The 11266-nt window shown below is 40.4% G+C and overlaps 2 long non-coding RNA genes across 2 annotated transcripts; both read right to left on the reverse strand.

The window, feature by feature from the left end:
* Positions 1-6127: 6127 nt before the first annotated feature.
* LOC131256193 (uncharacterized) lies at positions 6128-7806 on the reverse strand. Its single transcript, XR_009176645.1, has 3 exons — positions 7661-7806; positions 7543-7589; positions 6128-6291 (listed from the first exon to the last, which is right to left on the reverse strand). It is a non-coding gene; the product is annotated as an uncharacterized LOC131256193 (long non-coding RNA).
* Positions 7807-10125: 2319 nt separating this feature from the next.
* Positions 10126-10591, reverse strand: LOC131256194 (uncharacterized). The gene is made up of 3 exons (XR_009176646.1): positions 10501-10591; positions 10265-10402; positions 10126-10183 (listed from the first exon to the last, which is right to left on the reverse strand). It is a non-coding gene; the product is annotated as an uncharacterized LOC131256194 (long non-coding RNA).
* Positions 10592-11266: the final 675 nt, after the last annotated feature.

Here is an 11266-nt window from a genome sequence, read left to right on the forward strand (position 1 = left end):
GAAGACATGCTTAAAACATATAAGGTCATTTGGTGGGGCCTACCTGAGTTTTGGATGTTGCTGAAACTTGGTCTGTACCGTCAGTTAGATGGGACCCACATAATGGGTGGGCTGGATTTGTGAACCACATTTCGGTGGGCCCCACATCCGCCCCAAGGTCCAATGACCTTATCAACAGGTTGGACGTTAAATAAACATTACAGTGAGCTCCCTGCCACATTACCTGCTCAACAGGTTAGATGAAAAATAAATATTACAGTGGGCCCCTCCGTGGCTGCATGGCACTGTGAAAGGGTTGGGTGCACCTAAACATTTCAGTGGGCCCCTGGTCCACACGACCTATCAACAGGTTGTATGGAAAACAAACATTGCAGTGGGCCTATTTTAGACGGAAAATAAATAGCAGTGGGCCCTATCCAGGCCCACGTGACCTTATGAATAGATTGGATGATAAATAAATATTTTGGTGGGCCCTACCCTGGTCCACATGACCTTATGAACAGTGGTTGGAAAATAAACATTATATTAGGCCCTAGGCAGGGTGGAAAAGAAGCATTATGGTGGGCCCCGCTTATGTATGTATTGTAAATCACACCCTCCATTAGTGTGGGCTCCATCATAATGCATGTGTTTCATCCAACAGTCCAACCGTTTGGAGATAAATTAAGGCCCATTGTGGAGGCCCATATTCATGCATTGGTGGTCCTTGTCGTGGCCCACCTTGATTTGTATTAGGGCCCATATCATGAGGCCCACTGTGATGTATGCAAGGCCCGTGTGACTAGGCCCATGTTGATGTAATTTTGGCCCGTCATTGAGGCCCACCTTGATATGTATCTGTGAGACCCATGTATGAGGCCATTTGATGTATTAGAGGCCTACGGGTCAAGGCCCAATAGGATGTACATAAAGCCCAATGTAGTGTAATTCCACCATGGTATATGTATTGATTTTGTATCGGGCCACGCCTTGGGAGCAATGCTGGTTTGACGTCCACATTGATAATGTTGGTTAAATGTCCGCATTATAACTCTCCCCAAGGCCCACTGATAGGCCCATACTTGTGGCAAGTAGGCCGTCTAGGCCCATCTCCGCTATACACAGAGCTCATCTCTTTATACATGTTTAGTATAGATCCATGATTCATGATCATCCGCATCATATGTATGCCTGATGTGAGGAGTGACCGATCATATCATATGCCTTCGGGCGGACTGCTTATGGGCTCCCTGATAGTCGGAGTTGCCTCATATAAGTGCATGGTACACGCAGGATTGTTGCATGACTGATAGTGTGACTCATGCACTTGCATTTGTGTGATTGTAGTTACTGTATGCCCTAGCGACATCAGGGTCATAGCCTCCACAGACACATCGTGGATGGCGAGATTGGATACCGAAAATATTTGATTCTAGCATACGGGCACCATAGATGTCTCTGGGTGAAAATTCCTAAACCCGATGGTACCAGAGGATGACTCCAACGTCGAGACCGAGTGGATATATGAGCGCACGAGGGCCGAATACTAGGAGGCCGCGTCTCCCACTGTGTCGTGGTCGGTTGGAAAGGAGTGTGGCCTTACTCGCCCGAGGGTAGGGGGCAATACTAGGCTGAGTTTGACCAGCTCGCGAATGGGTCCGCTATCGACGTGCCGGATAGGTATTGGTAGACTATTGGCCAGGCGGATAGTGAGGTTTCTTACGCTCTCTTGGACTGTGCGGCTAGGAGAGCGACAGTGCCATTTGAAGTGTATTGAACCCCGGTGATTATCCAGAATGAGAACTGTACTGATACATGTTGAGGATTGGCATGCTTGAGTTGCATTTCGCATCGCATGGCCGTGTTATGGCCGATAGCATTCATATCTTGCACCGCATAGCCTTGGTACGGCTGATTGCATTCATGTACTCATCACCATGATTCCGCATTACTCTAACCTTGCATTTTGAGCACGCTTATATTGCGCACATACTCACACCACCCTCTAAGCTTTCTATAAGCTTATGCACAATTGATATGTGCAGGTGACGCTAGGACACAGCCGTAGCCTTGTCGCAGCAGGAGCGTGCAGTCGAGCTTCTGGAGTTTTGTTTCTTTTGTTACATTGTATTTTTCCTTTCTATCGCATTGTACTCAAAAGTTTTTTATCATAGTGGATTTTGTGGTGGTGTTCTTGTGGTTATTGTTTGTGGGTTATGCTTTTGTTATGCTCATTATGAATCAGACTGATGATTTGAAATCCTCCTTGTAGTATCCCAGGATCAGAACCTGGTGAATGGGTGCCGGGATCCGAAAATGGGGTTCTACGGAGGCTGTCGGCGCCGGATTCGGCGATCTGGAATTTTGTGAGCCCGGTTTCCGAGTTCGGGGCGTGACACCTTAAATACATCACAGTGGGCCTCACCCATGGGCCTCGAATACATCACAATGGGCCACAATCCATGGGCCTCAAATACATAATAGGTGGGCCCTGCACATGGGCCTAATATACATAATAGGTGGGCGCTGCACATGGGCCTCATTTCATCACACCAAGCCTCTCTCATGGGCTGCATATACATCACAATGGGCCTAGGTACATGGGCCATAAATACATCACACTGGGTCTCATTAGATAGGCCTCACATACATCTCAATGGGCCTCATAAATGTCAAGTGGGCCGCATCAACGGGCTACACCAATGGGCCTCATATACATCATATGGGCAACATTATGTGGGCCTCAAATATGACACATCATCAAGGTAGGGCCCATCATAATGTCATTTTCCGTCCAATCTGATCATAAGGTCACAAAGACCTGAATTAAGTGGAAAAACAAGTATCATATTGACCCAAAGCTTCAATGCACCCAAAAAGGGTTTCAATGGTTGACGTTAAATCCCTACTATTCTTGGCAGTGTGGTCCACTTGATAACTAGATTTGTCTTATTTTTTTTGTCTCAGGCTGTAAGACGAGCTTGTTAATTGGATGGACGGTTGGATGCAACACATGCATCAGTGGGTCCCATAGAGATGGACGGCATAGATAAGGCACATACCTCATGGTGGGGTTCACACGTGTGGCCCACCAGACGAAATGGATGGATGGAGTGGATTACACATACATCACGGTGTGTTGCACTTACCACCATCCAAATACGGACGGGGTGGGTATAAGATACTTACATCAAGGTGGGTCCCACGTGGGCCCACCAGATATTATATATATATATATATACACACACACATTAACGTGGGTCCCACACGGGACCCACCACGTATAGAATATAATATTATATATAATATATTATAATAAATACATCAACGTGGGTCCCACATGGGACCCACCACGTATATATAATATATTATATAATAAATACATCAACGTGAGTCCCACATGGAACCCACCACGTATAGAATATAATATATTATTATTTTATATATATTATTATAATATATTAGATCCAGTCCAGCGTCGAGACGCTAGATGTTTGGATGGACGGCATACAATGCATACATCTAATGGCCCCACCTCCACACGTGCAACACGTGTGGAGTGGGTCCCACATGGGCAGACGAGCAGCGTGGGATAAAACCCATACATCGTGTGCCATGTGGATGGGCCACAACGATTTGGATCAAGCTGCCATTTGTATTTTTTCATCCAGCGTCCAAGGTGGGCAGCATGGATGGAACACAAATCAGGGCCCCACCGCCCAAGGTGGGCAGCATGGATGGAACACAAATCAGGGCCCCACCGCCCAAGGCATGGATGAAAAGCATACATCAGGTGGGCCCATACAGCTCTGTACGACATGGATCAAGTGGGCCACACCCATCACAATAGAGAGAGAGAGAGAGAAATTGCATGGTGATGGAGGGACCTCGCCACTATGGGTCCCTCTTTGATACAATGTATACATCAAGATGGGTACCACCATGTGGGCCCAAAATCCACAAATCAACTCAAAAAAAAAAAATAGCCACCTATGATCTTCTCATCCTTCTTCTGCCAAAGCATGCTAGAGCTCCAAAGGAATGATTCCAACGGTTGAGATGAAACTTGGAGGGTGGGGATGGGAGGTAGCACTACCAGAAAACAGGGAAAAGGCTACGGATAAAAACCGTAGCTAAAAGTCTACGGCTACGGTTAAAATCCGTAGCACGACCGTAGCCATTGGTGCCGTAGCCATAGGTCTAAAAGCTATGGCTACGGCTATAAACCGTAGCTATATAGATAATAGATACAGATTAAAGCCGTAGCCGTTGCTTCTATAGTGGTCAAGGATTTACGACTACGGCTTATATCTGTAGCCAAAAGTTGGGCAACAACCGTAGCAATAGGCTGAAATTAGCAACAGCTATAGTTTTCAGATACAATGCTACGGTTAATAGCCGTAGCTAATGAATGTATAGATACGGATTAAATCCGTAGCAATATTATTCGTAGTTTAAAATTACATACAGCTACGGAGTTTATCTGTAGCGAAAAGTAGAATGAGAACCGTAGCAAAAAGCTAATTTTAGCAAGAGCTACGGTTTCAACAAAGGGCTACGGTGGATAGCCGTAGCTAATGCTTGTTGTTAATAGAAAATTTAATTAGTAATGGCAACTCTTACCATTGTAGTACACCCTGATAAATCATTCATTCATTCAATCAAACACAATCATTCATTTTCATTCACAAAAGTACAATGCCAACATAATAATAGTTATATGTCTATTTAAAGTTCTCATTAACAACAAGATCCAATCGGCATCGATAGTAAATACTCATAATCACTTGCTCTTACAACTATTCCCACCTCCGGTGTCTCTTCATTTTCTTCTGTTTCCATTGCCTCGCTGGTATCAATGCCTTTGGTTTTAAGGAACGGTGTGAAACCCTTCTGCTGCAACTCGAGGACCAGATCTGCTCTCTTCCTGTTACTTACAATAATCTCTCCTTCTACCACCCCAATGATGAATCTGACTTTGTTAGACAATCTCAACAGCTTTATTTCAAGACTATCCAACATTACTTTCTGCATGAAAGTAGCAAGTCAATACTACCATCTTCTCAATTACCAAAAAGAAAAAATGGGGGGCCTAAATCAAAGCTCACCTTTCTCTTTATATAGAACTCAAGTCTTAAATGAAAGAATTCTTCAAGAACTGCAAGAAAATAAGGCACGGTGATGAGAAAGCATATATAGATTTAAGAAATTCATAGCAAGTACATAGAATAAGCAAGCTTACTTTGTTCGGGACTGTCATATTTCTTGATGACACCCCTCACGTCGAATGAGCATATCAATGATCTTACCGAGACTGAACATGATGAGCATATCAATGATCTTACCGAGACTGAACATGATGAGCATATCAATGATCTTACCGAGACCGAACATGGCCATCCCAAGACCTGCATTCGACAAGATTGTGACTAAATTTTTCATGATTTGAGGCTTCTTAACACCCCATCTATGGTAAGAAAGATGTTAGAAGAAAATCAGATTCACATGGAAAGAGCAACACATCTAAAATTCAAATCTCTATCTGAAAAAAAGAAAACTATAATTCCAAATACCCACTTTCAGTTCATGAAGAAAGACTAAAGATCACATTGAAATCCATTGCTCTCCCCGAGGACCTGAAATTCCAAACTCCCAACCTCAAATTCAAGAAAAAAAGAACAAAAGAACAAAGATAAATTCAAATATCTCTCTGAAAATCTATAAAACCCTTCACCAACTGTTCTATACAACAGCAACTGTTCAACTAAACCCTTCATACCCCAACAACTGTTCCACACACTTTAAAAATCTGCTACCATTGTTCTGTACAGCAACAGCATTAAGATATATTTAAACAACAACGGTGAGTGAAGGGCCAGTGAATAATCATACATTTTGACCTGTGTTTGGACAGAGATGCTAAAAAAGATTATTTTCTGTTGATCTGAAGAGGCTAGTGAATAATCAGATATGATGCATCATGTGTTCATGAATCTGTAGCTCCACCATTTTGCAATCTTGGATTAGCATGCATAGATGATGCCTGCAACCTTCTCAATTCCTAAGAAAGTTGGTGGGAGATGAGCTAGCCAGAATGGGCTTGAAGGACCTGTGAAATATTCATGTGCATAATAGTTCTCTATGACGCTATGTATAGGTAATAGAAAAAGAAATTTTGGAAGTAAAAACCTTCAAAAGAGTAAAACTTGTCTCTAGATAAAGATTCATGATAGAGCTGGAATGTTGGAAAGGATTGGTAGATGCATCATTTGTTGCTGCAGAAGGTATTTCTTTTAAGAACTTGAGGCAATCCTGGGACAAAAAGAAAGAAAGACGTCCATGAGTGGACTCTTAAACATTTTCATGTTCAAGAAGCTTTAAGAGAAAAAAATGCAGCATATATTGAGGACAAGTTCATTCATACAATGGCAATGAAATAAAGCATGTGAATCACCTTGAAAAAGTATCCTTGTATGTGCACAGAAGTTTTGAATCAAGCTTATATTTTTGTTTAAATGGACCACACCACATGAAACAGATAAAATGTTCTACGGTTGAAAATTTCTTGGGGGGCACAAAAGTTTTGAATCAAGCTTATATTTTTGTTTAAATGGACCACACCACATGAAACAGATAAAATGTACTACGGTTGAATATTTCTTAGGGGGCACAGAAGTTTTGGATCAAGCTTATATTCTTGTTTTCCATTCATCCATGTCTGTATGATCTTATGAACAGGTTGGATGACAAATAAACATCACTGTGGGGTCTAGCAATCCAATTTCCTTAAAATGTCATGTCCACATTCAATTGGAAAAGTCAAACTGCATGTGCAAGATTTTCCAGAGGTGAACTTTGGGAACAAATTCATGATGGTGCGACCAGTGAATGGTCAGGTCACAGAAATGTGAAGGCCAACGACACCATTGCTAGCAAAACCAAAAACACCTTTTTGTTCGGCCAAACATCATCTCTATCCTTGTAAATTCATCAGAAATTGGGTCAAGTAAAAAGAATTGATGTATTTTTTAAACAGTTAAGATTTATCCTTCAAACTTCATCAGGTTTGAGAAATCAAGTTCTATTTTCAACTATTCTCATCCGAGGAAAACATCAAGATTCATGCATTCCGTGTGAAAGCTGACTCCAAATGGCTGGGACAAGGCTACTACTATGATGACAACATGCCTTTACAGTGTATCCTTCTCTTCTGATCGATAAGCTAAAGCAGAAACATTTCAATGCAATATCACAATGTCGCAGAGTCAGATCCATTTATCTGCTGCTACTGGGGCCAACTAAGAGTCTGCACCAAGACAGTGACAAGAAAGGAATGCTAATAATAGTTCATTTATGACCAGAAGACGCTTGTTTTTTGTCCAGTTATGATAGAATTTCATTGTTAGGAAATGAATGAATGACCAGCCAAGTTTTCAAAGAAATCAAAGTTAGATTATGCTGCATTTGGACTAAAATACCCAAGAAAAATTTATCAACAGATAGCTAATCCCATGATATACTACATAAGAAAAGCGTTCAAGAAACGAGGGAATGGAGACTTACTGCAATACATCGACAACACGACCACGGTCCATTAAGAACTCCCGTAGCTGCAACAGAGCATCAAGACGATCAGACAATGCTATGAATTATATTAGTCTTTGTTGCTCGTAGCTGTCACCTTTATCATTACCTTCGCATTCTCCTCTGCTTCCTGCTGAAGTTTCTTTGACTCTTGGACCACCCTTTCCATGATGAGTTCTTATTCAGCAAAAGAAAAAAGAAAAAGATTCCTCCTTTTCACGCTTCTCCTGTTCAGCCGCTACCCTTTCTGCCTCTGCAGCAGCCAGTTGGGCTTGGAGATCTCGGCACATCTGGTATAAAATGCAAGATAAGGTTAGAGAAGAGGTGAGGTCTGAAAATATTAATATCTTTCTATCAAAACAGTGGGTGGCATTTGAAACAATTGATACTATCAAACATAATAATTGCTAAAATTAAATATATTATTTAAAACATTTGGCTGAAAGCATTTGGCTGAAAACCAATCCAACAAACGTCCTTGGTTTTGCTGCAAATATATATAAGCCATCATTAGTGACAAGTTCTCAATCAGGTAGCTACACATTCCATAGAATTTCAAGTTTAAAGGCTATGACAGATTACAAACACTGATGAAGAGATTGGTGCCATGTCTTTTTCTTTTCTTTTCTTTTTTGTTTTTTGCCATTTTTGGTTTCATGAAAAACAGAACCCATATTCAGATAGCAATGAACTGAACACAACATTATTCATGCAGTGCTCATACCAGGATCATGATATGATGATACCAATGCCAATCACTATTCAAATTCACTGTTCAAGCTAGATTAATGTTCAAATTCACTGTGCAAAACCTCAGAATTTGATGGCGTGTTTGCAAGGTCCGTGTCAAAGAATTCGATGACAGGCATGCATCCATTTTAAACCAATGCTTTGGAAATAAATAACCTACAATAGGTGGTTGTTTGATTAATTCAAACTAGGAGGAATTTACCAAGGCCTCTAATTGAATGCACAAATAACCTCCCTAACTGCTGCTGCTGCTGCCACCATCAAAGTCCCAAACAAGAACAGCTTGCATATCAGTGAGCTTCACATCAAGTCATCATAATTTGGAAACATTGAAACTGTTTAAATCAAATTCATTCATGGTTGAAAAGAGACGTCTACTTCTCACAAACTTTCCTAGGAGCCTTCTGTATGTATATCACAAACCTGACCTTTGGAGAGCATGTGGAGGCATGGACAGCTTATAGAGCACCATCACTTTTCACCCTTGCTTGGTGGCTTACCTTCATCTTTCTTTTGCTCTGTTTGACCTTGGAGAGATGCCAACAAATCCTTAACTGAAGGATCATTAGGGTTAACTCCAGGAAGCGAAGCAAGAATAGATGACAAGAAAGATTGGTCTCCAAGCACCTTGCTCATGTCATTCTGGCTCTGACATATCTGTATCTCCCACAAACACATCACCAGATTGACTAGATATAGGATCATCCATTGACATTGCTAGGGCTTGCTCAAGCAAGGCAGTCTCATCCTCTGTGAGATCAGCTCTTTTAACACCCTGCCAATACAATTCATATAAGAATTCAATCGATTTCTATGTTAAGAAAACAAAAAAAAATCCTGACAGATGGCTCACAGCTGATCTCTACTGCCGCCTGGAGCATGCAAAAAGAAAAAAGAAAAAGAAGATGAATATGCTAAATGGGTAGTAGTCAAAATTGTCATTTCGTTTCATTTAGGTGGGAAGCAGGCCCTTAATTTCAATCAAATTCAAAAAAGCATTCACTTTGACAAAAAACCAGTAACAAGCACGCTGCTAGAGGGGAAAAGGCCGAAACTGCAAATTCAGATGATTTTGAGTCTGAATTAAAATACATGATATGCAATGCCAACCTCATTCAAATTAGAATAATGATACCTGATTCAAGATTGTTTTTTTCCATTTTTCTTTGTTTCCTTTAGTTCAATTCAACTGAGCATGCCTTGCATCCAAACACGCCTTACGTTTAATATAACAACCCATCACCTAAGACGAGAACCCATACTCCCAACAATGACCCCCTTACAACATTTAATAATTTAATTGGCAATGGACGCCCATTTAGACTGATGTCAACTGAACATCCAAGATACAATGAACCAGCCATTTTCATCACTCGACTCAAAAACATGAAGGACAATGTGTTGTGATACTGGGTCTAGCAAAAATAGATTAAGCTACTACCTGTTCAGCTTGAGGAGCTACAGGTAGTGAGTTGGCAATCATACCCATTTTCTCTTCAAATAGCTGCTCAATTTCTTCACTCTGCCCTGCTTTCCCAAAAGCATCCAATACAGACTCGTGGAGTGCTTTCCCAAAAGCATCCAAAGAATTATGACTTGCAAATAACAATGCTTTTGGATTTTAGAGTGTGACTGTCCCATTGTACTGTTTTTACGAATAGCAAATTTTTAACAAAATGGGACTTTTCATGTTAGAGTGAACTAATCCCATCATGGTTTAGGATTCTCAGGACAAGAGCATGGTTATTATGATCACTTGAGGGAAGAGAAGAATGATGAACTTGGTATTTCCTCAGGGAAAGAGAGAACTCACACATGGGGTTGCAACAGATCATCCCATTGCTCCTGATACTGTTCATAGATACCCAAACTGTGATGGAAACATTCATCAATTTAGTTTCCATTCATTGCATGAAGCTCAGTCAGAAAAAAAAGAAGAAAAGATCGCTACCTTAATAACTAAAACCACAAGCTTTGCATACATATCAATAACAGCAAATGAGAGATGCTGGACTTGTTGTGGCGTTTGTAGGGACAATGAGCTTGGATTAATCATGTCAGTGGCCAAACAATTTGCTACAGAAATTTCCTGAAATTATAGGTAGAAAGAGAAGGAAAACTCTTAACCACTGTGAGGGTCTGGAGGATTCTCATGGAAACATAATAAAAACCACAGAAAAAGTTTACCATGAGGATTCAGAAAAAGTGATCCGTGTGATCATCCCCTTTAAGCAACCCACTTTGTTGTAACTGTGAGATATAATGGGTATAAGCTACATCATACACAGTCAACTAAAGTTCTGCATTTAGCTTTATAAAAATTTAGACTATATTTAAATTTGAATTTGAATTTGTTTATGGATTCTTTAAATATTTTCACGCTTTTAATTGGATAGTCTTCTGTTTGTTTAATTCATTTCAAGGTTTTTTGAGACTGATCAGGTTATTTCGAATCTTCAACTGAGCAGTTCATCTTTCCTTCCTTTTCCCCTTTCTTTCTACGCCTTTTGCAAACTGCACTACATGAATTCTACTGTTTTATTTATATCTAGTGGGTGATGCATATGCAATCTTCAGGTATGCCTGATCTTTCTGAAGTAATCAAGACACTCAATTTCATGTTTGCAGAGTAGGGACCTTTGTGCTGTAATTTTAATCTTTTTTCCTGTTTTCTTCTTGATAAAATAGTATTTACGGGTTTCAATTGAAAATAAAATGTAGAAAATTACACATATTCCTCTCTCTCTCTCTCTCTAAAAAAATAAAAATAAAAGGAAACGATGCATTAGTGGGTTCACGTGTATCATGGCACGTTCCATGAACTGATATTCATATCATGTTCCTTTTCAAAAAAAAAGAAAAAGAAAAAACTTCGTACTATGTTCATATTTCTGGAAAAGATAAATAAAAGAAATAGTAAAATATTGAAAAACAACAAAGAACAGATTGCTCT

Source organism: Magnolia sinica, chromosome 9 (genome assembly GCF_029962835.1).
Source record: "Magnolia sinica isolate HGM2019 chromosome 9, MsV1, whole genome shotgun sequence".
Classification (NCBI taxonomy): domain Eukaryota; kingdom Viridiplantae; phylum Streptophyta; class Magnoliopsida; order Magnoliales; family Magnoliaceae; genus Magnolia; species Magnolia sinica.